Source organism: Salmo salar, chromosome 08 (genome assembly GCF_965601325.2).
Source record: "Salmo salar chromosome 08, fSalSal1, whole genome shotgun sequence".
Lineage (NCBI taxonomy): Eukaryota > Metazoa > Chordata > Actinopteri > Salmoniformes > Salmonidae > Salmo > Salmo salar.
This window is the reverse complement of record NC_138298.1, coordinates 2,380,687-2,403,345: the sequence shown is the minus strand read 5'-3', so window position 1 is coordinate 2,403,345 and position 22,659 is coordinate 2,380,687. Positions and strand designations below refer to the sequence as shown.

Here is a 22,659-nt window from a genome sequence, read left to right as displayed (position 1 = left end):
AAATGCTTAATACAAGGCAGTGTTGCTGATGAAATAGTGCAAGAGCACACCCTCGTGGACAAAATGCTTACAGCACCTGGTATTCCCAGGCGGTCTCCCATCCAAGTACTAACCAGGCCCGACCCTGCTTAGCTTCCGAGATCAGACGAGATCGGGCGTACCCAGGCTGGTATGGCCGTAAGCGAGAAACAATCTCTTGCTACAACATATATAGTCAAAGTGAGTGTGATAAACAGACATTGCATTTTCACCAATTAGATAAGCAGCTTGAACTTTGTGTCACTGAAAAAGTAGAAGAAATTACAAACACTGTTCCCATCACTTTTTAGCACAGGTAGTTGGATAAAATACAAACTTTATTTCCTTTCATCATTTGAACAGGGCAAAGGAGCACAAAGCACACACAAGCTGCATTCAGCAACAATATTCTTGTTTGTCTTATAAATACAAGGCAGATGCTAATTGAAAACACAAGGAAATTTGATCCTATTAAAAAGGCAGGAAGCTGCATTTAGTCAATTCATCATTAAATGCTTACTACAAGGCAGTGTTGCTGATGAAATAGTGCAGGGGCACACCCTCGTGGACAAAATGCTTACAGCACCTGGTATTCCCAGGCGGTCTCCCATCCAAGTACTAACCAGGCCCGACCCTGCTTAGCTTCCGAGATCAGACGAGATCGGGCGTACCCAGGCTGGTATGGCCGTAAGCGAGAAACAATCTCTTGCTACAACATATATAGTCAAAGTGAGTGTGATAAACAGACATTGCATTTTCACCAATTAGATAAGCAGCTTGAACTTTGTGTCACTGAAAAAGTAGAAGAAATTACAAACACTGTTCCCATCACTTTTTACCACAGGTAGTTGGATAAAATACAAACTTTATTTCCTTTCATCATTTGAACAGGGCAAAGGAGCACAAAGCACACACAAGCTGCATTCAGCAACAATATTCTTGTTTGTCTTATAAATACAAGGCAGATGCTAATTGAAAACACAAGGAAATTTGATCCTATTAAAAAGGCAGGAAGCTGCATTTAGTCAATTCATCATTAAATGCTTACTACAAGGCAGTGTTGCTGATGAAATAGTGCAGGGGCACACCCTCGTGGACAAAATGCTTACAGCACCTGGTATTCCCAGGCGGTCTCCCATCCAAGTACTAACCAGGCCCGACCCTGCTTAGCTTCCGAGATCAGACGAGATCGGGCGTACCCAGGCTGGTATGGCCGTAAGCGAGAAACAATCTCTTGCTACAACATATATAGTCAAAGTGAGTGTGATAAACAGACATTGCATTTTCACCAATTAGATAAGCAGCTTGAACTTTGTGTCACTGAAAAAGTAGAAGAAATTACAAACACTGTTCCCATCACTTTTTAGCACAGGTAGTTGGATAAAATACAAACTTTATTTCCTTTCATCATTTGAACAGGGCAAAGGAGCACAAAGCACACACAAGCTGCATTCAGCAACAATATTCTTGTTTGTCTTATAAATACAAGGCAGATGCTAATTGAAAACACAAGGAAATTTGATCCTATTAAAAAGGCAGGAAGCTGCATTTAGTCAATTCATCATTAAATGCTTACTACAAGGCAGTGTTGCTGATGAAATAGTGCAGGGGCACACCCTCGTGGACAAAATGCTTACAGCACCTGGTATTCCCAGGCGGTCTCCCATCCAAGTACTAACCAGGCCCGACCCTGCTTAGCTTCCGAGATCAGACGAGATCGGGCGTACCCAGGCTGGTATGGCCGTAAGCGAGAAACAATCTCTTGCTACAACATATATAGTCAAAGTGAGTGTGATAAACAGACATTGCATTTTCACCAATTAGATAGGCAAATTGAACTTTGTGTCACTGAAAAAGTAGAAGAAATTACAAACACTGTTCCCATCACTTTTTTGCACAGGTAGTTGGATAAAATACAAACTTTATTTCCTTTCATCATTTGAACAGGGCAAAGGAGCACAAAGCACACACAAGCTGCATTCAGCAACAATATTCTTGTTTGTCTTATAAATACAAGGCAGATGCTAATTGAAAACACAAGGAAATTTGATCCTATTAAAAAGGCAGGAAGCTGCATTTAGTCAATTCATCATTAAATGCTTACTACAAGGCAGTGTTGCTGATGAAATAGTGCAGGGGCACACCCTCGTGGACAAAATGCTTACAGCACCTGGTATTCCCAGGCGGTCTCCCATCCAAGTACTAACCAGGCCCGACCCTGCTTAGCTTCCGAGATCAGACGAGATCGGGCGTACCCAGGCTGGTATGGCCGTAAGCGAGAAACAATCTCTTGCTACAACATATATAGTCAAAGTGAGTGTGATAAACAGACATTGCATTTTCACCAATTAGATAGGCAAATTGAACTTTGTGTCACTGAAAAAGTAGAAGAAATTACAAACACTGTTCCCATCACTTTTTAGCACAGGTAGTTGGATAAAATACAAACTTTATTTCCTTTCATCATTTGAACAGGGCAAAGGAGCACAAAGCACACACAAGCTGCATTCAGCAACAATATTCTTGTTTGTCTTATAAATACAAGGCAGATGCTAATTGAAAACACAAGGAAATTTGATCCTATTAAAAAGGCAGGAAGCTGCATTTAGTCAATTCATCATTAAATGCTTACTACAAGGCAGTGTTGCTGATGAAATAGTGCAGGGGCACACCCTCGTGGACAAAATGCTTACAGCACCTGGTATTCCCAGGCGGTCTCCCATCCAAGTACTAACCAGGCCCGACCCTGCTTAGCTTCCGAGATCAGACGAGATCGGGCGTACCCAGGCTGGTATGGCCGTAAGCGAGAAACAATCTCTTGCTACAACATATATAGTCAAAGTGAGTGTGATAAACAGACATTGCATTTTCACCAATTAGATAAGCAAATTGAACTTTGTGTCACTGAAAAAGTAGAAGAAATTACAAACACTGTTCCCATCACTTTTTAGCACAGGTAGTTGGATAAAATACAAACTTTATTTCCTTTCATCATTTGAACAGGGCAAAGGAGCACAAAGCACACACAAGCTGCATTCAGCAACAATATTCTTGTTTGTCTTATAAATACAAGGCAGATGCTAATTGAAAACACAAGGAAATTTGATCCTATTAAAAAGGCAGGAAGCTGCATTTAGTCAATTCATCATTAAATGCTTACTACAAGGCAGTGTTGCTGATGAAATAGTGCAGGGGCACACCCTCGTGGACAAAATGCTTACAGCACCTGGTATTCCCAGGCGGTCTCCCATCCAAGTACTAACCAGGCCCGACCCTGCTTAGCTTCCGAGATCAGACGAGATCGGGCGTACCCAGGCTGGTATGGCCGTAAGCGAGAAACAATCTCTTGCTACAACATATATAGTCAAAGTGAGTGTGATAAACAGACATTGCATTTTCACCAATTAGATAAGCAGCTTGAACTTTGTGTCACTGAAAAAGTAGAAGAAATTACAAACACTGTTCCCATCACTTTTTAGCACAGGTAGTTGGATAAAATACAAACTTTATTTCCTTTCATCATTTGAACAGGGCAAAGGAGCACAAAGCACACACAAGCTGCATTCAGCAACAATATTCTTGTTTGTCTTATAAATACAAGGCAGATGCTAATTGAAAACACAAGGAAATTTGATCCTATTAAAAAGGCAGGAAGCTGCATTTAGTCAATTCATCATTAAATGCTTACTACAAGGCAGTGTTGCTGATGAAATAGTGCAGGGGCACACCCTCGTGGACAAAATGCTTACAGCACCTGGTATTCCCAGGCGGTCTCCCATCCAAGTACTAACCAGGCCCGACCATGCTTAGCTTCCGAGATCAGACGAGATCGGGCGTACCCAGGCTGGTATGGCCGTAAGCGAGAAACAATCTCTTGCTACAACATATATAGTCAAAGTGAGTCTGATAAAACAGACATTTAGTCAATTCATCATTAAATGCTTAATACAAGGCAGTGTTGCTGATGAAATAGTGCAAGAGCACACCCTCGTGGACAAAATGCTTACAGCACCTGGTATTCCCAGGCGGTCTCCCATCCAAGTACTAACCAGGCCCGACCCTGCTTAGCTTCCGAGATCAGACGAGATTGGGCGTACCCAGGCTGGTATGGCCGTAAGCGAGAAACAATCTCTTGCTACAACATATATAGTCAAAGTGAGTGTGATAAACAGACATTGCATTTTCACCAATTAGATAAGCAGCTTGAACTTTGTGTCACTGAAAAAGTAGAAGAAATTACAAACACTGTTCCCATCACTTTTTAGCACAGGTAGTTGGATAAAATACAAACTTTATTTCCTTTCATCATTTGAACAGGGCAAAGGAGCACAAAGCACACACAAGCTGCATTCAGCAACAATATTCTTGTTTGTCTTATAAATACAAGGCAGATGCTAATTGAAAACACAAGGAAATTTGATCCTATTAAAAAGGCAGGAAGCTGCATTTAGTCAATTCATCATTAAATGCTTACTACAAGGCAGTGTTGCTGATGAAATAGTGCAGGGGCACACCCTCGTGGACAAAATGCTTACAGCACCTGGTATTCCCAGGCGGTCTCCCATCCAAGTACTAACCAGGCCCGACCCTGCTTAGCTTCCGAGATCAGACGAGATCGGGCGTACCCAGGCTGGTATGGCCGTAAGCGAGAAACAATCTCTTGCTACAACATATATAGTCAAAGTGAGTGTGATAAACAGACATTGCATTTTCACCAATTAGATAAGCAGCTTGAACTTTGTGTCACTGAAAAAGTAGAAGAAATTACAAACACTGTTCCCATCACTTTTTAGCACAGGTAGTTGGATAAAATACAAACTTTATTTCCTTTCATCATTTGAACAGGGCAAAGGAGCACAAAGCACACACAAGCTGCATTCAGCAACAATATTCTTGTTTGTCTTATAAATACAAGGCAGATGCTAATTGAAAACACAAGGAAATTTGATCCTATTAAAAAGGCAGGAAGCTGCATTTAGTCAATTCATCATTAAATGCTTACTACAAGGCAGTGTTGCTGATGAAATAGTGCAGGGGCACACCCTCGTGGACAAAATTCTTACAGCACCTGGTATTCCCAGGCGGTCTCCCATCCAAGTACTAACCAGGCCCGACCATGCTTAGCTTCCGAGATGAGACGAGATCGGGCGTACCCAGGCTGGTATGGCCGTAAGCGAGAAACAATCTCTTGCTACAACATATATAGTCAAAGTGAGTCTGATAAAACAGACATTTAGTCAATTCATCATTAAATGCTTAATACAAGGCAGTGTTGCTGATGAAATAGTGCAAGAGCACACCCTCGTGGACAAAATGCTTACAGCACCTGGTATTCCCAGGCGGTCTCCCATCCAAGTACTAACCAGGCCCGACCCTGCTTAGCTTCCGAGATCAGACGAGATCGGGCGTACCCAGGCTGGTATGGCCGTAAGCGAGAAACAATCTCTTGCTACAACATATATAGTCAAAGTGAGTGTGATAAACAGACATTGCATTTTCACCAATTAGATAAGCAGCTTGAACTTTGTGTCACTGAAAAAGTAGAAGAAATTACAAACACTGTTCCCATCACTTTTTAGCACAGGTAGTTGGATAAAATACAAACTTTATTTCCTTTCATCATTTGAACAGGGCAAAGGAGCACAAAGCACACACAAGCTGCATTCAGCAACAATATTCTTGTTTGTCTTATAAATACAAGGCAGATGCTAATTGAAAACACAAGGAAATTTGATCCTATTAAAAAGGCAGGAAGCTGCATTTAGTCAATTCATCATTAAATGCTTACTACAAGGCAGTGTTGCTGATGAAATAGTGCAGGGGCACACCCTCGTGGACAAAATGCTTACAGCACCTGGTATTCCCAGGCGGTCTCCCATCCAAGTACTAACCAGGCCCGACCGTGCTTAGCTTCCGAGTTCAGACGAGATCGGGCGTACCCAGGCTGGTATGGCCGTAAGCGAGAAACAATCTCTTGCTACAACATATATAGTCAAAGTGAGTGTGATAAACAGACATTGCATTTTCACCAATTAGATAAGCAGCTTGAACTTTGTGTCACTGAAAAAGTAGAAGAAATTACAAACACTGTTCCCATCACTTTTTAGCACAGGTAGTTGGATAAAATACAAACTTTATTTCCTTTCATCATTTGAACAGGGCAAAGGAGCACAAAGCACACACAAGCTGCATTCAGCAACAATATTCTTGTTTGTCTTATAAATACAAGGCAGATGCTAATTGAAAACACAAGGAAATTTGATCCTATTAAAAAGGCAGGAAGCTGCATTTAGTCAATTCATCATTAAATGCTTACTACAAGGCAGTGTTGCTGATGAAATAGTGCAGGGGCACACCCTCGTGGACAAAATGCTTACAGCACCTGGTATTCCCAGGCGGTCTCCCATCCAAGTACTAACCAGGCCCGACCATGCTTAGCTTCCGAGATCAGACGAGATCGGGCGTACCCAGGATGGTATGGCCGTAAGCGAGAAACAATCTCTTGCTACAACATATATAGTCAAAGTGAGTGTGATAAACAGACATTGCATTTTCACCAATTAGATAAGCAGCTTGAACTTTGTGTCACTGAAAAAGTAGAAGAAATTACAAACACTGTTCCCATCACTTTTTAGCACAGGTAGTTGGATAAAATACAAACTTTATTTCCTTTCATCATTTGAACAGGGCAAAGGAGCACAAAGCACACACAAGCTGCATTCAGCAACAATATTCTTGTTTGTCTTATAAATACAAGGCAGATGCTAATTGAAAACACAAGGAAATTTGATCCTATTAAAAAGGCAGGAAGCTGCATTTAGTCAATTCATCATTAAATGCTTACTACAAGGCAGTGTTGCTGATGAAATAGTGCAGGGGCACACCCTCGTGGACAAAATGCTTACAGCACCTGGTATTCCCAGGCGGTCTCCCATCCAAGTACTAACCAGGCCCGACCCTGCTTAGCTTCCGAGATCAGACGAGATCGGGCGTACCCAGGCTGGTATGGCCGTAAGCGAGAAACAATCTCTTGCTACAACATATATAGTCAAAGTGAGTGTGATAAACAGACATTGCATTTTCACCAATTAGATAAGCAGCTTGAACTTTGTGTCACTGAAAAAGTAGAAGAAATTACAAACACTGTTCCCATCACTTTTTAGCACAGGTAGTTGGATAAAATACAAACTTTATTTCCTTTCATCATTTGAACAGGGCAAAGGAGCACAAAGCACACACAAGCTGCATTCAGCAACAATATTCTTGTTTGTCTTATAAATACAAGGCAGATGCTAATTGAAAACACAAGGAAATTTGATCCTATTAAAAAGGCAGGAAGCTGCATTTAGTCAATTCATCATTAAATGCTTACTACAAGGCAGTGTTGCTGATGAAATAGTGCAGGGGCACACCCTCGTGGACAAAATGCTTACAGCACCTGGTATTCCCAGGCGGTCTCCCATCCAAGTACTAACCAGGCCCGACCATGCTTAGCTTCCGAGATGAGACGAGATCGGGCGTACCCAGGCTGGTATGGCCGTAAGCGAGAAACAATCTCTTGCTACAACATATATAGTCAAAGTGAGTCTGATAAAACAGACATTTAGTCAATTCATCATTAAATGCTTAATACAAGGCAGTGTTGCTGATGAAATAGTGCAAGAGCACACCCTCGTGGACAAAATGCTTACAGCACCTGGTATTCCCAGGCGGTCTCCCATCCAAGTACTAACCAGGACCGACCCTGCTTAGCTTCCGAGATCAGACGAGATCGGGCGTACCCAGGCTGGTATGGCCGTAAGCGAGAAACAATCTCTTGCTACAACATATATAGTCAAAGTGAGTGTGATAAACAGACATTGCATTTTCACCAATTAGATAAGCAGCTTGAACTTTGTGTCACTGAAAAAGTAGAAGAAATTACAAACACTGTTCCCATCACTTTTTAGCACAGGTAGTTGGATAAAATACAAACTTTATTTCCTTTCATCATTTGAACAGGGCAAAGGAGCACAAAGCACACACAAGCTGCATTCAGCAACAATATTCTTGTTTGTCTTATAAATACAAGGCAGATGCTAATTGAAAACACAAGGAAATTTGATCCTATTAAAAAGGCAGGAAGCTGCATTTAGTCAATTCATCATTAAATGCTTACTACAAGGCAGTGTTGCTGATGAAATAGTGCAGGGGCACACCCTCGTGGACAAAATGCTTACAGCACCTGGTATTCCCAGGCGGTCTCCCATCCAAGTACTAACCAGGCCCGACCGTGCTTAGCTTCCGAGATCAGACGAGATCGGGCGTACCCAGGCTGGTATGGCCGTAAGCGAGAAACAATCTCTTGCTACAACATATATAGTCAAAGTGAGTGTGATAAACAGACATTGCATTTTCACCAATTAGATAAGCAGCTTGAACTTTGTGTCACTGAAAAAGTAGAAGAAATTACAAACACTGTTCCCATCACTTTTTAGCACAGGTAGTTGGATAAAATACAAACTTTATTTCCTTTCATCATTTGAACAGGGCAAAGGAGCACAAAGCACACACAAGCTGCATTCAGCAACAATATTCTTGTTTGTCTTATAAATACAAGGCAGATGCTAATTGAAAACACAAGGAAATTTGATCCTATTAAAAAGGCAGGAAGCTGCATTTAGTCAATTCATCATTAAATGCTTACTACAAGGCAGTGTTGCTGATGAAATAGTGCAGGGGCACACCCTCGTGGACAAAATGCTTACAGCACCTGGTATTCCCAGGCGGTCTCCCATCCAAGTAATAACCAGGCCCGACCATGCTTAGCTTCCGAGATCAGACGAGATCGGGCGTACCCAGGATGGTATGGCCGTAAGCGAGAAACAATCTCTTGCTACAACATATATAGTCAAAGTGAGTGTGATAAACAGACATTGCATTTTCACCAATTAGATAAGCAGCTTGAACTTTGTGTCACTGAAAAAGTAGAAGAAATTACAAACACTGTTCCCATCACTTTTTAGCACAGGTAGTTGGATAAAATACAAACTTTATTTCCTTTCATCATTTGAACAGGGCAAAGGAGCACAAAGCACACACAAGCTGCATTCAGCAACAATATTCTTGTTTGTCTTATAAATACAAGGCAGATGCTAATTGAAAACACAAGGAAATTTGATCCTATTAAAAAGGCAGGAAGCTGCATTTAGTCAATTCATCATTAAATGCTTACTACAAGGCAGTGTTGCTGATGAAATAGTGCAGGGGCACACCCTCGTGGACAAAATGCTTACAGCACCTGGTATTCCCAGGCGGTCTCCCATCCAAGTACTAACCAGGCCCGACCCTGCTTAGCTTCCGAGATCAGACGAGATCGGGCGTACCCAGGCTGGTATGGCCGTAAGCGAGAAACAATCTCTTGCTACAACATATATAGTCAAAGTGAGTGTGATAAACAGACATTGCATTTTCACCAATTAGATAAGCAGCTTGAACTTTGTGTCACTGAAAAAGTAGAAGAAATTACAAACACTGTTCCCATCACTTTTTAGCACAGGTAGTTGGATAAAATACAAACTTTATTTCCTTTCATCATTTGAACAGGGCAAAGGAGCACAAAGCACACACAAGCTGCATTCAGCAACAATATTCTTGTTTGTCTTATAAATACAAGGCAGATGCTAATTGAAAACACAAGGAAATTTGATCCTATTAAAAAGGCAGGAAGCTGCATTTAGTCAATTCATCATTAAATGCTTACTACAAGGCAGTGTTGCTGATGAAATAGTGCAGGGGCACACCCTCGTGGACAAAATGCTTACAGCACCTGGTATTCCCAGGCGGTCTCCCATCCAAGTACTAACCAGGCCCGACCCTGCTTAGCTTCCGAGATCAGACGAGATCGGGCGTACCCAGGCTGGTATGGCCGTAAGCGAGAAACAATCTCTTGCTACAACATATATAGTCAAAGTGAGTGTGATAAACAGACATTGCATTTTCACCAATTAGATAAGCAGCTTGAACTTTGTGTCACTGAAAAAGTAGAAGAAATTACAAACACTGTTCCCATCACTTTTTAGCACAGGTAGTTGGATAAAATACAAACTTTATTTCCTTTCATCATTTGAACAGGGCAAAGGAGCACAAAGCACACACAAGCTGCATTCAGCAACAATATTCTTGTTTGTCTTATAAATACAAGGCAGATGCTAATTGAAAACACAAGGAAATTTGATCCTATTAAAAAGGCAGGAAGCTGCATTTAGTCAATTCATCATTAAATGCTTACTACAAGGCAGTGTTGCTGATGAAATAGTGCAGGGGCACACCCTCGTGGACAAAATGCTTACAGCACCTGGTATTCCCAGGCGGTCTCCCATCCAAGTACTAACCAGGCCCGACCATGCTTAGCTTCCGAGATGAGACGAGATCGGGCGTACCCAGGCTGGTATGGCCGTAAGCGAGAAACAATCTCTTGCTACAACATATATAGTCAAAGTGAGTCTGATAAAACAGACATTTAGTCAATTCATCATTAAATGCTTAATACAAGGCAGTGTTGCTGATGAAATAGTGCAAGAGCACACCCTCGTGGACAAAATGCTTACAGCACCTGGTATTCCCAGGCGGTCTCCCATCCAAGTACTAACCAGGCCCGACCCTGCTTAGCTTCCGAGATCAGACGAGATCGGGCGTACCCAGGCTGGTATGGCCGTAAGCGAGAAACAATCTCTTGCTACAACATATATAGTCAAAGTGAGTGTGATAAACAGACATTGCATTTTCACCAATTAGATAAGCAGCTTGAACTTTGTGTCACTGAAAAAGTAGAAGAAATTACAAACACTGTTCCCATCACTTTTTAGCACAGGTAGTTGGATAAAATACAAACTTTATTTCCTTTCATCATTTGAACAGGGCAAAGGAGCACAAAGCACACACAAGCTGCATTCAGCAACAATATTCTTGTTTGTCTTATAAATACAAGGCAGATGCTAATTGAAAACACAAGGAAATTTGATCCTATTAAAAAGGCAGGAAGCTGCATTTAGTCAATTCATCATTAAATGCTTACTACAAGGCAGTGTTGCTGATGAAATAGTGCAGGGGCACACCCTCGTGGACAAAATGCTTACAGCACCTGGTATTCCCAGGCGGTCTCCCATCCAAGTACTAACCAGGCCCGACCGTGCTTAGCTTCCGAGATCAGACGAGATCGGGCGTACCCAGGCTGGTATGGCCGTAAGCGAGAAACAATCTCTTGCTACAACATATATAGTCAAAGTGAGTGTGATAAACAGACATTGCATTTTCACCAATTAGATAAGCAGCTTGAACTTTGTGTCACTGAAAAAGTAGAAGAAATTACAAACACTGTTCCCATCACTTTTTAGCACAGGTAGTTGGATAAAATACAAACTTTATTTCCTTTCATCATTTGAACAGGGCAAAGGAGCACAAAGCACACACAAGCTGCATTCAGCAACAATATTCTTGTTTGTCTTATAAATACAAGGCAGATGCTAATTGAAAACACAAGGAAATTTGATCCTATTAAAAAGGCAGGAAGCTGCATTTAGTCAATTCATCATTAAATGCTTACTACAAGGCAGTGTTGCTGATGAAATAGTGCAGGGGCACACCCTCGTGGACAAAATGCTTACAGCACCTGGTATTCCCAGGCGGTCTCCCATCCAAGTAGTAACCAGGCCCGACCGTGCTTAGCTTCCGAGATCAGACGAGATCGGGCGTACCCAGGCTGGTATGGCCGTAAGCGAGAAACAATCTCTTGCTACAACATATATAGTCAAAGTGAGTGTGATAAACAGACATTGCATTTTCACCAATTAGATAAGCAGCTTGAACTTTGTGTCACTGAAAAAGTAGAAGAAATTACAAACACTGTTCCCATCACTTTTTAGCACAGGTAGTTGGATAAAATACAAACTTTATTTCCTTTCATCATTTGAACAGGGCAAAGGAGCACAAAGCACACACAAGCTGCATTCAGCAACAATATTCTTGTTTGTCTTATAAATACAAGGCAGATGCTAATTGAAAACACAAGGAAATTTGATCCTATTAAAAAGGCAGGAAGCTGCATTTAGTCAATTCATCATTAAATGCTTACTACAAGGCAGTGTTGCTGATGAAATAGTGCAGGGGCACACCCTCGTGGACAAAATGCTTACAGCACCTGGTATTCCCAGGCGGTCTCCCATCCAAGTACTAACCAGGCCCGACCATGCTTAGCTTCCGAGATCAGACGAGATCGGGCGTACCCAGGATGGTATGGCCGTAAGCGAGAAACAATCTCTTGCTACAACATATATAGTCAAAGTGAGTGTGATAAACAGACATTGCATTTTCACCAATTAGATAAGCAGCTTGAACTTTGTGTCACTGAAAAAGTAGAAGAAATTACAAACACTGTTCCCATCACTTTTTAGCACAGGTAGTTGGATAAAATACAAACTTTATTTCCTTTCATCATTTGAACAGGGCAAAGGAGCACAAAGCACACACAAGCTGCATTCAGCAACAATATTCTTGTTTGTCTTATAAATACAAGGCAGATGCTAATTGAAAACACAAGGAAATTTGATCCTATTAAAAAGGCAGGAAGCTGCATTTAGTCAATTCATCATTAAATGCTTACTACAAGGCAGTGTTGCTGATGAAATAGTGCAGGGGCACACCCTCGTGGACAAAATGCTTACAGCACCTGGTATTCCCAGGCGGTCTCCCATCCAAGTACTAACCAGGCCCGACCCTGCTTAGCTTCCGAGATCAGACGAGATCGGGCGTACCCAGGCTGGTATGGCCGTAAGCGAGAAACAATCTCTTGCTACAACATATATAGTCAAAGTGAGTGTGATAAACAGACATTGCATTTTCACCAATTAGATAAGCAGCTTGAACTTTGTGTCACTGAAAAAGTAGAAGAAATTACAAACACTGTTCCCATCACTTTTTAGCACAGGTAGTTGGATAAAATACAAACTTTATTTCCTTTCATCATTTGAACAGGGCAAAGGAGCACAAAGCACACACAAGCTGCATTCAGCAACAATATTCTTGTTTGTCTTATAAATACAAGGCAGATGCTAATTGAAAACACAAGGAAATTTGATCCTATTAAAAAGGCAGGAAGCTGCATTTAGTCAATTCATCATTAAATGCTTACTACAAGGCAGTGTTGCTGATGAAATAGTGCAGGGGCACACCCTCGTGGACAAAATGCTTACAGCACCTGGTATTCCCAGGCGGTCTCCCATCCAAGTACTAACCAGGCCCGACCCTGCTTAGCTTCCGAGATCAGACGAGATCGGGCGTACCCAGGCTGGTATGGCCGTAAGCGAGAAACAATCTCTTGCTACAACATATATAGTCAAAGTGAGTGTGATAAACAGACATTGCATTTTCACCAATTAGATAAGCAGCTTGAACTTTGTGTCACTGAAAAAGTAGAAGAAATTACAAACACTGTTCCCATCACTTTTTAGCACAGGTAGTTGGATAAAATACAAACTTTATTTCCTTTCATCATTTGAACAGGGCAAAGGAGCACAAAGCACACACAAGCTGCATTCAGCAACAATATTCTTGTTTGTCTTATAAATACAAGGCAGATGCTAATTGAAAACACAAGGAAATTTGATCCTATTAAAAAGGCAGGAAGCTGCATTTAGTCAATTCATCATTAAATGCTTACTACAAGGCAGTGTTGCTGATGAAATAGTGCAGGGGCACACCCTCGTGGACAAAATGCTTACAGCACCTGGTATTCCCAGGCGGTCTCCCATCCAAGTACTAACCAGGCCCGACCATGCTTAGCTTCCGAGATGAGACGAGATCGGGCGTACCCAGGCTGGTATGGCCGTAAGCGAGAAACAATCTCTTGCTACAACATATATAGTCAAAGTGAGTCTGATAAAACAGACATTTAGTCAATTCATCATTAAATGCTTAATACAAGGCAGTGTTGCTGATGAAATAGTGCAAGAGCACACCCTCGTGGACAAAATGCTTACAGCACCTGGTATTCCCAGGCGGTCTCCCATCCAAGTACTAACCAGGCCCGACCCTGCTTAGCTTCCGAGATCAGACGAGATCGGGCGTACCCAGGCTGGTATGGCCGTAAGCGAGAAACAATCTCTTGCTACAACATATATAGTCAAAGTGAGTGTGATAAACAGACATTGCATTTTCACCAATTAGATAAGCAGCTTGAACTTTGTGTCACTGAAAAAGTAGAAGAAATTACAAACACTGTTCCCATCACTTTTTAGCACAGGTAGTTGGATAAAATACAAACTTTATTTCCTTTCATCATTTGAACAGGGCAAAGGAGCACAAAGCACACACAAGCTGCATTCAGCAACAATATTCTTGTTTGTCTTATAAATACAAGGCAGATGCTAATTGAAAACACAAGGAAATTTGATCCTATTAAAAAGGCAGGAAGCTGCATTTAGTCAATTCATCATTAAATGCTTACTACAAGGCAGTGTTGCTGATGAAATAGTGCAGGGGCACACCCTCGTGGACAAAATGCTTACAGCACCTGGTATTCCCAGGCGGTCTCCCATCCAAGTACTAACCAGGCCCGACCGTGCTTAGCTTCCGAGATCAGACGAGATCGGGCGTACCCAGGCTGGTATGGCCGTAAGCGAGAAACAATCTCTTGCTACAACATATATAGTCAAAGTGAGTGTGATAAACAGACATTGCATTTTCACCAATTAGATAAGCAGCTTGAACTTTGTGTCACTGAAAAAGTAGAAGAAATTACAAACACTGTTCCCATCACTTTTTAGCACAGGTAGTTGGATAAAATACAAACTTTATTTCCTTTCATCATTTGAACAGGGCAAAGGAGCACAAAGCACACACAAGCTGCATTCAGCAACAATATTCTTGTTTGTCTTATAAATACAAGGCAGATGCTAATTGAAAACACAAGGAAATTTGATCCTATTAAAAAGGCAGGAAGCTGCATTTAGTCAATTCATCATTAAATGCTTACTACAAGGCAGTGTTGCTGATGAAATAGTGCAGGGGCACACCCTCGTGGACAAAATGCTTACAGCACCTGGTATTCCCAGGCGGTCTCCCATCCAAGTACTAACCAGGCCCGACCGTGCTTAGCTTCCGAGATCAGACGAGATCGGGCGTACCCAGGCTGGTATGGCCGTAAGCGAGAAACAATCTCTTGCTACAACATATATAGTCAAAGTGAGTGTGATAAACAGACATTGCATTTTCACCAATTAGATAAGCAGCTTGAACTTTGTGTCACTGAAAAAGTAGAAGAAATTACAAACACTGTTCCCATCACTTTTTAGCACAGGTAGTTGGATAAAATACAAACTTTATTTCCTTTCATCATTTGAACAGGGCAAAGGAGCACAAAGCACACACAAGCTGCATTCAGCAACAATATTCTTGTTTGTCTTATAAATACAAGGCAGATGCTAATTGAAAACACAAGGAAATTTGATCCTATTAAAAAGGCAGGAAGCTGCATTTAGTCAATTCATCATTAAATGCTTACTACAAGGCAGTGTTGCTGATGAAATAGTGCAGGGGCACACCCTCGTGGACAAAATGCTTACAGCACCTGGTATTCCCAGGCGGTCTCCCATCCAAGTACTAACCAGGCCCGACCATGCTTAGCTTCCGAGATCAGACGAGATCGGGCGTACCCAGGATGGTATGGCCGTAAGCGAGAAACAATCTCTTGCTACAACATATATAGTCAAAGTGAGTGTGATAAACAGACATTGCATTTTCACCAATTAGATAAGCAGCTTGAACTTTGTGTCACTGAAAAAGTAGAAGAAATTACAAACACTGTTCCCATCACTTTTTAGCACAGGTAGTTGGATAAAATACAAACTTTATTTCCTTTCATCATTTGAACAGGGCAAAGGAGCACAAAGCACACACAAGCTGCATTCAGCAACAATATTCTTGTTTGTCTTATAAATACAAGGCAGATGCTAATTGAAAACACAAGGAAATTTGATCCTATTAAAAAGGCAGGAAGCTGCATTTAGTCAATTCATCATTAAATGCTTACTACAAGGCAGTGTTGCTGATGAAATAGTGCAGGGGCACACCCTCGTGGACAAAATGCTTACAGCACCTGGTATTCCCAAGCGGTCTCCCATCCAAGTACTAACCAGGCCCGACCCTGCTTAGCTTCCGAGATCAGACGAGATCGGGCGTACCCAGGCTGGTATGGCCGTAAGCGAGAAACAATCTCTTGCTACAACATATATAGTCAAAGTGAGTCTGATAAAACAGACATTTAGTCAATTCATCATTAAATGCTTAATACAAGGCAGTGTTGCTGATGAAATAGTGCAAGAGCACACCCTCGTGGACAAAATGCTTACAGCACCTGGTATTCCCAGGCGGTCTCCCATCCAAGTACTAACCAGGCCCGACCCTGCTTAGCTTCCGAGATCAGACGAGATCGGGCGTACCCAGGCTGGTATGGCCGTAAGCGAGAAACAATCTCTTGCTACAACATATATAGTCAAAGTGAGTGTGATAAACAGACATTGCATTTTCACCAATTAGATAAGCAGCTTGAACTTTGTGTCACTGAAAAAGTAGAAGAAATTACAAACACTGTTCCCATCACTTTTTAGCACAGGTAGTTGGATAAAATACAAACTTTATTTCCTTTCATCATTTGAACAGGGCAAAGGAGCACAAAGCACACACAAGCTGCATTCAGCAACAATATTCTTGTTTGTCTTATAAATACAAGGCAGATGCTAATTGAAAACACAAGGAAATTTGATCCTATTAAAAAGGCAGGAAGCTGCATTTAGTCAATTCATCATTAAATGCTTACTACAAGGCAGTGTTGCTGATGAAATAGTGCAGGGGCACACCCTCGTGGACAAAATGCTTACAGCACCTGGTATTCCCAGGCGGTCTCCCATCCAAGTACTAACCAGGCCCGACCCTGCTTAGCTTCCGAGATCAGACGAGATCGGGCGTACCCAGGCTGGTATGGCCGTAAGCGAGAAAAAATCTCTTGCTACAACATATATAGTCAAAGTGAGTGTGATAAACAGACATTGCATTTTCACCAATTAGATAAGCAGCTTGAACTTTGTGTCACTGAAAAAGTAGAAGAAATTACAAACACTGTTCCCATCACTTTTTAGCACAGGTAGTTGGATAAAATACAAACTTTATTTCCTTTCATCATTTGAACAGGGCAAAGGAGCACAAAGCACACACAAGCTGCATTCAGCAACAATATTCTTGTTTGTCTTATAAATACAAGGCAGATGCTAATTGAAAACACAAGGAAATTTGATCCTATTAAAAAGGCAGGAAGCTGCATTTAGTCAATTCATCATTAAATGCTTACTACAAGGCAGTGTTGCTGATGAAATAGTGCAGGGGCACACCCTCGTGGACAAAATGCTTACAGCACCTGGTATTCCCAGGCGGTCTCTCATCCAAGTACTAACCAGGCCCGACCCTGCTTAGCTTCCGAGATCAGACGAGATCGGGAGTACCCAGGCTGGTATGGCCGTAAGCGAGAAACAATCTCTTGCTACAACATATATAGTCAAAGTGAGTGTGATAAACAGACATTGCATTTTCACCAATTAGATAAGCAGCTTGAACTTTGTGTCACTGAAAAAGTAGAAGAAATTACAAACACTGTTCCCATCACTTTTTAGCACAGGTAGTTGGATAAAATACAAACTTTATTTCCTTTCATCATTTGAACAGGGCAAAGGAGCACAAAGCACACACAAGCTGCATTCAGCAACAATATTCTTGTTTGTCTTATAAATACAAGGCAGATGCTAATTGAAAACACAAGGAAATTTGATCCTATTAAAAAGGCAGGAAGCTGCATTTAGTCAATTCATCATTAAATGCTTACTACAAGGCAGTGTTGCTGATGAAATAGTGCAGGGGCACACCCTCGTGGACAAAATGCTTACAGCACCTGGTATTCCCAGGCGGTCTCCCATCCAAGTACTAACCAGGACCGACCCTGCTTAGCTTCCGAGATCAGACGAGATCGGGCGTACCCAGGCTGGTATGGCCGTAAGCGAGAAACAATCTCTTGCTACAACATATATAGTCAAAGTGAGTCTGATAAAACAGACATTTAGTCAATTCATCATTAAATGCTTAATACAAGGCAGTGTTGCTGATGAAATAGTGCAAGAGCACACCCTCGTGGACAAAATGCTTACAGCACCTGGTATTCCCAGGCGGTCTCCCATCCAAGTACTAACCAGGCCCGACCCTGCTTAGCTTCCGAGATCAGACGAGATCGGGCGTACCCAGGCTGGTATGGCCGTAAGCGAGAAACAATCTCTTGCTACAACATATATAGTCAAAGTGAGTGTGATAAACAGACATTGCATTTTCACCAATTAGATAAGCAGCTTGAACTTTGTGTCACTGAAAAAGTAGAAGAAATTACAAACACTGTTCCCATCACTTTTTAGCACAGGTAGTTGGATAAAATACAAACTTTATTTCCTTTCATCATTTGAACAGGGCAAAGGAGCACAAAGCACACACAAGCTGCATTCAGCAACAATATTCTTGTTTGTCTTATAAATACAAGGCAGATGCTAATTGAAAACACAAGGAAATTTGATCCTATTAAAAAGGCAGGAAGCTGCATTTAGTCAATTCATCATTAAATGCTTACTACAAGGCAGTGTTGCTGATGAAATAGTGCAGGGGCACACCCTCGTGGACAAAATGCTTACAGCACCTGGTATTCCCAGGCGGTCTCCCATCCAAGTACTAACCAGGCCCGACCGTGCTTAGCTTCCGAGATCAGACGAGATCGGGCGTACCCAGGCTGGTATGGCCGTAAGCGAGAAACAATCTCTTGCTACAACATATATAGTCAAAGTGAGTGTGATAAACAGACATTGCATTTTCACCAATTAGATAAGCAGCTTGAACTTTGTGTCACTGAAAAAGTAGAAGAAATTACAAACACTGTTCCCATCACTTTTTAGCACAGGTAGTTGGATAAAATACAAACTTTATTTCCTTTCATCATTTGAACAGGGCAAAGGAGCACAAAGCACACACAAGCTGCATTCAGCAACAATATTCTTGTTTGTCTTATAAATACAAGGCAGATGCTAATTGAAAACACAAGGAAATTTGATCCTATTAAAAAGGCAGGAAGCTGCATTTAGTCAATTCATCATTAAATGCTTACTACAAGGCAGTGTTGCTGATGAAATAGTGCAGGGGCACACCCTCGTGGACAAAATGCTTACAGCACCTGGTATTCCCAGGCGGTCTCCCATCCAAGTACTAACCAGGCCCGACCCTGCTTAGCTTCCGAGATCAGACGAGATCGGGCGTACCCAGGCTGGTATGGCCGTAAGCGAGAAACAATCTCTTGCTACAACATATATAGTCAAAGTGAGTGTGATAAACAGACATTGCATTTTCACCAATTAGATAAGCAGCTTGAACTTTGTGTCACTGAAAAAGTAGAAGAAATTACAAACACTGTTCCCATCACTTTTTAGCACAGGTAGTTGGATAAAATACAAACTTTATTTCCTTTCATCATTTGAACAGGGCAAAGGAGCACAAAGCACACACAAGCTGCATTCAGCAACAATATTCTTGTTTGTCTTATAAATACAAGGCAGATGCTAATTGAAAACACAAGGAAATTTGATCCTATTAAAAAGGCAGGAAGCTGCATTTAGTCAATTCATCATTAAATGCTTACTACAAGGCAGTGTTGCTGATGAAATAGTGCAGGGGCACACCCTCGTGGACAAAATGCTTACAGCACCTGGTATTCCCAGGCGGTCTCCCATCCAAGTACTAACCAGGCCCGACCCTGCTTAGCTTCCGAGATCAGACGAGATCGGGCGTACCCAGGCTGGTATGGCCGTAAGCGAGAAACAATCTCTTGCTACAACATATATAGTCAAAGTGAGTGTGATAAACAGACATTGCATTTTCACCAATTAGATAAGCAGCTTGAACTTTGTGTCACTGAAAAAGTAGAAGAAATTACAAACACTGTTCCCATCACTTTTTAGCACAGGTAGTTGGATAAAATACAAACTTTATTTCCTTTCATCATTTGAACAGGGCAAAGGAGCACAAAGCACACACAAGCTGCATTCAGCAACAATATTCTTGTTTGTCTTATAAATACAAGGCAGATGCTAATTGAAAACACAAGGAAATTTGATCCTATTAAAAAGGCAGGAAGCTGCATTTAGTCAATTCATCATTAAATGCTTACTACAAGGCAGTGTTGCTGATGAAATAGTGCAGGGGCACACCCTCGTGGACAAAATGCTTACAGCACCTGGTATTCCCAGGCGGTCTCCCATCCAAGTACTAACCAGGCCCGACCGTGCTTAGCTTCCGAGATCAGACGAGATCGGGCGTACCCAGGCTGGTATGGCCGTAAGCGAGAAACAATCTCTTGCTACAACATATATAGTCAAAGTGAGTGTGATAAACAGACATTGCATTTTCACCAATTAGATAAGCAGCTTGAACTTTGTGTCACTGAAAAAGTAGAAGAAATTACAAACACTGTTCCCATCACTTTTTAGCACAGGTAGTTGGATAAAATACAAACTTTATTTCCTTTCATCATTTGAACAGGGCAAAGGAGCACAAAGCACACACAAGCTGCATTCAGCAACAATATTCTTGTTTGTCTTATAAATACAAGGCAGATGCTAATTGAAAACACAAGGAAATTTGATCCTATTAAAAAGGCAGGAAGCTGCATTTAGTCAATTCATCATTAAATGCTTACTACAAGGCAGTGTTGCTGATGAAATAGTGCAGGGGCACACCCTCGTGGACAAAATGCTTACAGCACCTGGTATTCCCAGGCGGTCTCCCATCCAAGTACTAACCAGGACCGACCCTGCTTAGCTTCCGAGATCAGACGAGATCGGGCGTACCCAGGCTGGTATGGCCGTAAGCGAGAAACAATCTCTTGCTACAACATATATAGTCAAAGTGAGTCTGATAAAACAGACATTTAGTCAATTCATCATTAAATGCTTAATACAAGGCAGTGTTGCTGATGAAATAGTGCAAGAGCACACCCTCGTGGACAAAATGCTTACAGCACCTGGTATTCCCAGGCGGTCTCCCATCCAAGTACTAACCAGGCCCGACCCTGCTTAGCTTCCGAGATCAGACGAGATCGGGCGTACCCAGGCTGGTATGGCCGTAAGCGAGAAACAATCTCTTGCTACAACATATATAGTCAAAGTGAGTGTGATAAACAGACATTGCATTTTCACCAATTAGATAAGCAGCTTGAACTTTGTGTCACTGAAAAAGTAGAAGAAATTACAAACACTGTTCCCATCACTTTTTAGCACAGGTAGTTGGATAAAATACAAACTTTATTTCCTTTCATCATTTGAACAGGGCAAAGGAGCACAAAGCACACACAAGCTGCATTCAGCAACAATATTCTTGTTTGTCTTATAAATACAAGGCAGATGCTAATTGAAAACACAAGGAAATTTGATCCTATTAAAAAGGCAGGAAGCTGCATTTAGTCAATTCATCATTAAATGCTTACTACAAGGCAGTGTTGCTGATGAAATAGTGCAGGGGCACACCCTCGTGGACAAAATGCTTACAGCACCTGGTATTCCCAGGCGGTCTCCCATCCAAGTACTAACCAGGCCCGACCGTGCTTAGCTTCCGAGATCAGACGAGATCGGGCGTACCCAGGCTGGTATGGCCGTAAGCGAGAAACAATCTCTTGCTACAACATATATAGTCAAAGTGAGTGTGATAAACAGACATTGCATTTTCACCAATTAGATAAGCAGCTTGAACTTTGTGTCACTGAAAAAGTAGAAGAAATTACAAACACTGTTCCCATCACTTTTTAGCACAGGTAGTTGGATAAAATACAAACTTTATTTCCTTTCATCATTTGAACAGGGCAAAGGAGCACAAAGCACACACAAGCTGCATTCAGCAACAATATTCTTGTTTGTCTTATAAATACAAGGCAGATGCTAATTGAAAACACAAGGAAATTTGATCCTATTAAAAAGGCAGGAAGCTGCATTTAGTCAATTCATCATTAAATGCTTACTACAAGGCAGTGTTGCTGATGAAATAGTGCAGGGGCACACCCTCGTGGACAAAATGCTTACAGCACCTGGTATTCCCAGGCGGTCTCCCATCCAAGTACTAACCAGGCCCGACCCTGCTTAGCTTCCGAGATCAGACGAGATCGGGCGTACCCAGGCTGGTATGGCCGTAAGCGAGAAACAATCTCTTGCTACAACATATATAGTCAAAGTGAGTGTGATAAACAGACATTGCATTTTCACCAATTAGATAAGCAGCTTGAACTTTGTGTCACTGAAAAAGTAGAAGAAATTACAAACACTGTTCCCATCACTTTTTAGCACAGGTAGTTGGATAAAATACAAACTTTATTTCCTTTCATCATTTGAACAGGGCAAAGGAGCACAAAGCACACACAAGCTGCATTCAGCAACAATATTCTTGTTTGTCTTATAAATACAAGGCAGATGCTAATTGAAAACACAAGGAAATTTGATCCTATTAAAAAGGCAGGAAGCTGCATTTAGTCAATTCATCATTAAA

The 22,659-nt window shown here is 41.6% G+C and overlaps 43 non-coding genes and 4 pseudogenes across 43 annotated transcripts; all 47 read right to left on the bottom strand.

The window, feature by feature from the left end:
• Nucleotides 1-64: 64 nt before the first annotated feature.
• On the bottom strand, nucleotides 65-183 carry LOC145855465 (5S ribosomal RNA). Its single transcript, XR_014376353.1, has one exon. It is a non-coding gene; the product is annotated as a 5S ribosomal RNA (ribosomal RNA).
• Nucleotides 184-592: 409 nt separating this feature from the next.
• On the bottom strand, nucleotides 593-711 carry LOC145855464 (5S ribosomal RNA). Its single transcript, XR_014376352.1, has one exon. It is a non-coding gene; the product is annotated as a 5S ribosomal RNA (ribosomal RNA).
• Nucleotides 712-1,120: 409 nt separating this feature from the next.
• On the bottom strand, nucleotides 1,121-1,239 carry LOC145855463 (5S ribosomal RNA). The gene has a single exon (XR_014376351.1). It is a non-coding gene; the product is annotated as a 5S ribosomal RNA (ribosomal RNA).
• Nucleotides 1,240-1,648: 409 nt separating this feature from the next.
• On the bottom strand, nucleotides 1,649-1,767 carry LOC145855462 (5S ribosomal RNA). The gene has a single exon (XR_014376350.1). It is a non-coding gene; the product is annotated as a 5S ribosomal RNA (ribosomal RNA).
• Nucleotides 1,768-2,176: 409 nt separating this feature from the next.
• On the bottom strand, nucleotides 2,177-2,295 carry LOC145855461 (5S ribosomal RNA). The gene has a single exon (XR_014376349.1). It is a non-coding gene; the product is annotated as a 5S ribosomal RNA (ribosomal RNA).
• A 409-nt stretch (nucleotides 2,296-2,704) lies between these two features.
• Nucleotides 2,705-2,823, bottom strand: LOC145855460 (5S ribosomal RNA). The gene has a single exon (XR_014376348.1). It is a non-coding gene; the product is annotated as a 5S ribosomal RNA (ribosomal RNA).
• Nucleotides 2,824-3,232: 409 nt separating this feature from the next.
• Nucleotides 3,233-3,351, bottom strand: LOC145855459 (5S ribosomal RNA). Its single transcript, XR_014376347.1, has one exon. It is a non-coding gene; the product is annotated as a 5S ribosomal RNA (ribosomal RNA).
• A 409-nt stretch (nucleotides 3,352-3,760) lies between these two features.
• LOC145884898 (5S ribosomal RNA) lies at nucleotides 3,761-3,879 on the bottom strand. Its single transcript, XR_014396478.1, has one exon. It is a non-coding gene; the product is annotated as a 5S ribosomal RNA (ribosomal RNA).
• Nucleotides 3,880-4,018: 139 nt separating this feature from the next.
• Nucleotides 4,019-4,137, bottom strand: LOC145885959 (5S ribosomal RNA). Its single transcript, XR_014397543.1, has one exon. It is a non-coding gene; the product is annotated as a 5S ribosomal RNA (ribosomal RNA).
• Nucleotides 4,138-4,546: 409 nt separating this feature from the next.
• On the bottom strand, nucleotides 4,547-4,665 carry LOC145855458 (5S ribosomal RNA). Its single transcript, XR_014376346.1, has one exon. It is a non-coding gene; the product is annotated as a 5S ribosomal RNA (ribosomal RNA).
• Nucleotides 4,666-5,074: 409 nt separating this feature from the next.
• Nucleotides 5,075-5,193, bottom strand: LOC145853100 (uncharacterized; annotated as a pseudogene).
• Nucleotides 5,194-5,332: 139 nt separating this feature from the next.
• Nucleotides 5,333-5,451, bottom strand: LOC145855457 (5S ribosomal RNA). Its single transcript, XR_014376345.1, has one exon. It is a non-coding gene; the product is annotated as a 5S ribosomal RNA (ribosomal RNA).
• A 409-nt stretch (nucleotides 5,452-5,860) lies between these two features.
• LOC145882819 (5S ribosomal RNA) lies at nucleotides 5,861-5,979 on the bottom strand. Its single transcript, XR_014394388.1, has one exon. It is a non-coding gene; the product is annotated as a 5S ribosomal RNA (ribosomal RNA).
• Nucleotides 5,980-6,388: 409 nt separating this feature from the next.
• Nucleotides 6,389-6,507, bottom strand: LOC145881759 (5S ribosomal RNA). The gene has a single exon (XR_014393329.1). It is a non-coding gene; the product is annotated as a 5S ribosomal RNA (ribosomal RNA).
• A 409-nt stretch (nucleotides 6,508-6,916) lies between these two features.
• LOC145855456 (5S ribosomal RNA) lies at nucleotides 6,917-7,035 on the bottom strand. The gene has a single exon (XR_014376344.1). It is a non-coding gene; the product is annotated as a 5S ribosomal RNA (ribosomal RNA).
• A 409-nt stretch (nucleotides 7,036-7,444) lies between these two features.
• LOC145852616 (uncharacterized) lies at nucleotides 7,445-7,563 on the bottom strand (annotated as a pseudogene).
• Nucleotides 7,564-7,702: 139 nt separating this feature from the next.
• On the bottom strand, nucleotides 7,703-7,821 carry LOC145884852 (5S ribosomal RNA). Its single transcript, XR_014396432.1, has one exon. It is a non-coding gene; the product is annotated as a 5S ribosomal RNA (ribosomal RNA).
• Nucleotides 7,822-8,230: 409 nt separating this feature from the next.
• LOC145884719 (5S ribosomal RNA) lies at nucleotides 8,231-8,349 on the bottom strand. The gene has a single exon (XR_014396298.1). It is a non-coding gene; the product is annotated as a 5S ribosomal RNA (ribosomal RNA).
• A 409-nt stretch (nucleotides 8,350-8,758) lies between these two features.
• Nucleotides 8,759-8,877, bottom strand: LOC145886439 (5S ribosomal RNA). Its single transcript, XR_014398024.1, has one exon. It is a non-coding gene; the product is annotated as a 5S ribosomal RNA (ribosomal RNA).
• Nucleotides 8,878-9,286: 409 nt separating this feature from the next.
• Nucleotides 9,287-9,405, bottom strand: LOC145855454 (5S ribosomal RNA). The gene has a single exon (XR_014376342.1). It is a non-coding gene; the product is annotated as a 5S ribosomal RNA (ribosomal RNA).
• A 409-nt stretch (nucleotides 9,406-9,814) lies between these two features.
• On the bottom strand, nucleotides 9,815-9,933 carry LOC145855453 (5S ribosomal RNA). Its single transcript, XR_014376341.1, has one exon. It is a non-coding gene; the product is annotated as a 5S ribosomal RNA (ribosomal RNA).
• A 409-nt stretch (nucleotides 9,934-10,342) lies between these two features.
• On the bottom strand, nucleotides 10,343-10,461 carry LOC145852615 (uncharacterized; annotated as a pseudogene).
• Nucleotides 10,462-10,600: 139 nt separating this feature from the next.
• On the bottom strand, nucleotides 10,601-10,719 carry LOC145855452 (5S ribosomal RNA). The gene has a single exon (XR_014376340.1). It is a non-coding gene; the product is annotated as a 5S ribosomal RNA (ribosomal RNA).
• A 409-nt stretch (nucleotides 10,720-11,128) lies between these two features.
• LOC145884718 (5S ribosomal RNA) lies at nucleotides 11,129-11,247 on the bottom strand. The gene has a single exon (XR_014396297.1). It is a non-coding gene; the product is annotated as a 5S ribosomal RNA (ribosomal RNA).
• Nucleotides 11,248-11,656: 409 nt separating this feature from the next.
• On the bottom strand, nucleotides 11,657-11,775 carry LOC145850871 (5S ribosomal RNA). Its single transcript, XR_014372720.1, has one exon. It is a non-coding gene; the product is annotated as a 5S ribosomal RNA (ribosomal RNA).
• A 409-nt stretch (nucleotides 11,776-12,184) lies between these two features.
• LOC145881757 (5S ribosomal RNA) lies at nucleotides 12,185-12,303 on the bottom strand. Its single transcript, XR_014393327.1, has one exon. It is a non-coding gene; the product is annotated as a 5S ribosomal RNA (ribosomal RNA).
• Nucleotides 12,304-12,712: 409 nt separating this feature from the next.
• On the bottom strand, nucleotides 12,713-12,831 carry LOC145855451 (5S ribosomal RNA). The gene has a single exon (XR_014376339.1). It is a non-coding gene; the product is annotated as a 5S ribosomal RNA (ribosomal RNA).
• Nucleotides 12,832-13,240: 409 nt separating this feature from the next.
• LOC145855450 (5S ribosomal RNA) lies at nucleotides 13,241-13,359 on the bottom strand. Its single transcript, XR_014376338.1, has one exon. It is a non-coding gene; the product is annotated as a 5S ribosomal RNA (ribosomal RNA).
• Nucleotides 13,360-13,768: 409 nt separating this feature from the next.
• On the bottom strand, nucleotides 13,769-13,887 carry LOC145852614 (uncharacterized; annotated as a pseudogene).
• Nucleotides 13,888-14,026: 139 nt separating this feature from the next.
• On the bottom strand, nucleotides 14,027-14,145 carry LOC145855449 (5S ribosomal RNA). The gene has a single exon (XR_014376337.1). It is a non-coding gene; the product is annotated as a 5S ribosomal RNA (ribosomal RNA).
• Nucleotides 14,146-14,554: 409 nt separating this feature from the next.
• Nucleotides 14,555-14,673, bottom strand: LOC145884717 (5S ribosomal RNA). Its single transcript, XR_014396296.1, has one exon. It is a non-coding gene; the product is annotated as a 5S ribosomal RNA (ribosomal RNA).
• A 409-nt stretch (nucleotides 14,674-15,082) lies between these two features.
• On the bottom strand, nucleotides 15,083-15,201 carry LOC145884716 (5S ribosomal RNA). The gene has a single exon (XR_014396295.1). It is a non-coding gene; the product is annotated as a 5S ribosomal RNA (ribosomal RNA).
• Nucleotides 15,202-15,610: 409 nt separating this feature from the next.
• On the bottom strand, nucleotides 15,611-15,729 carry LOC145881756 (5S ribosomal RNA). Its single transcript, XR_014393326.1, has one exon. It is a non-coding gene; the product is annotated as a 5S ribosomal RNA (ribosomal RNA).
• A 409-nt stretch (nucleotides 15,730-16,138) lies between these two features.
• Nucleotides 16,139-16,257, bottom strand: LOC145881618 (5S ribosomal RNA). The gene has a single exon (XR_014393191.1). It is a non-coding gene; the product is annotated as a 5S ribosomal RNA (ribosomal RNA).
• Nucleotides 16,258-16,396: 139 nt separating this feature from the next.
• Nucleotides 16,397-16,515, bottom strand: LOC145855448 (5S ribosomal RNA). The gene has a single exon (XR_014376335.1). It is a non-coding gene; the product is annotated as a 5S ribosomal RNA (ribosomal RNA).
• Nucleotides 16,516-16,924: 409 nt separating this feature from the next.
• LOC145855447 (5S ribosomal RNA) lies at nucleotides 16,925-17,043 on the bottom strand. The gene has a single exon (XR_014376334.1). It is a non-coding gene; the product is annotated as a 5S ribosomal RNA (ribosomal RNA).
• Nucleotides 17,044-17,452: 409 nt separating this feature from the next.
• LOC145885899 (5S ribosomal RNA) lies at nucleotides 17,453-17,571 on the bottom strand. Its single transcript, XR_014397483.1, has one exon. It is a non-coding gene; the product is annotated as a 5S ribosomal RNA (ribosomal RNA).
• A 409-nt stretch (nucleotides 17,572-17,980) lies between these two features.
• LOC145884851 (5S ribosomal RNA) lies at nucleotides 17,981-18,099 on the bottom strand. The gene has a single exon (XR_014396431.1). It is a non-coding gene; the product is annotated as a 5S ribosomal RNA (ribosomal RNA).
• Nucleotides 18,100-18,238: 139 nt separating this feature from the next.
• LOC145855446 (5S ribosomal RNA) lies at nucleotides 18,239-18,357 on the bottom strand. Its single transcript, XR_014376333.1, has one exon. It is a non-coding gene; the product is annotated as a 5S ribosomal RNA (ribosomal RNA).
• Nucleotides 18,358-18,766: 409 nt separating this feature from the next.
• LOC145884715 (5S ribosomal RNA) lies at nucleotides 18,767-18,885 on the bottom strand. Its single transcript, XR_014396294.1, has one exon. It is a non-coding gene; the product is annotated as a 5S ribosomal RNA (ribosomal RNA).
• A 409-nt stretch (nucleotides 18,886-19,294) lies between these two features.
• On the bottom strand, nucleotides 19,295-19,413 carry LOC145855445 (5S ribosomal RNA). Its single transcript, XR_014376332.1, has one exon. It is a non-coding gene; the product is annotated as a 5S ribosomal RNA (ribosomal RNA).
• Nucleotides 19,414-19,822: 409 nt separating this feature from the next.
• Nucleotides 19,823-19,941, bottom strand: LOC145855443 (5S ribosomal RNA). Its single transcript, XR_014376330.1, has one exon. It is a non-coding gene; the product is annotated as a 5S ribosomal RNA (ribosomal RNA).
• Nucleotides 19,942-20,350: 409 nt separating this feature from the next.
• On the bottom strand, nucleotides 20,351-20,469 carry LOC145884713 (5S ribosomal RNA). The gene has a single exon (XR_014396292.1). It is a non-coding gene; the product is annotated as a 5S ribosomal RNA (ribosomal RNA).
• A 409-nt stretch (nucleotides 20,470-20,878) lies between these two features.
• Nucleotides 20,879-20,997, bottom strand: LOC145884850 (5S ribosomal RNA). Its single transcript, XR_014396430.1, has one exon. It is a non-coding gene; the product is annotated as a 5S ribosomal RNA (ribosomal RNA).
• Nucleotides 20,998-21,136: 139 nt separating this feature from the next.
• Nucleotides 21,137-21,255, bottom strand: LOC145855442 (5S ribosomal RNA). Its single transcript, XR_014376329.1, has one exon. It is a non-coding gene; the product is annotated as a 5S ribosomal RNA (ribosomal RNA).
• Nucleotides 21,256-21,664: 409 nt separating this feature from the next.
• Nucleotides 21,665-21,783, bottom strand: LOC145884712 (5S ribosomal RNA). The gene has a single exon (XR_014396291.1). It is a non-coding gene; the product is annotated as a 5S ribosomal RNA (ribosomal RNA).
• A 409-nt stretch (nucleotides 21,784-22,192) lies between these two features.
• Nucleotides 22,193-22,311, bottom strand: LOC145855441 (5S ribosomal RNA). Its single transcript, XR_014376328.1, has one exon. It is a non-coding gene; the product is annotated as a 5S ribosomal RNA (ribosomal RNA).
• Nucleotides 22,312-22,659: the final 348 nt, after the last annotated feature.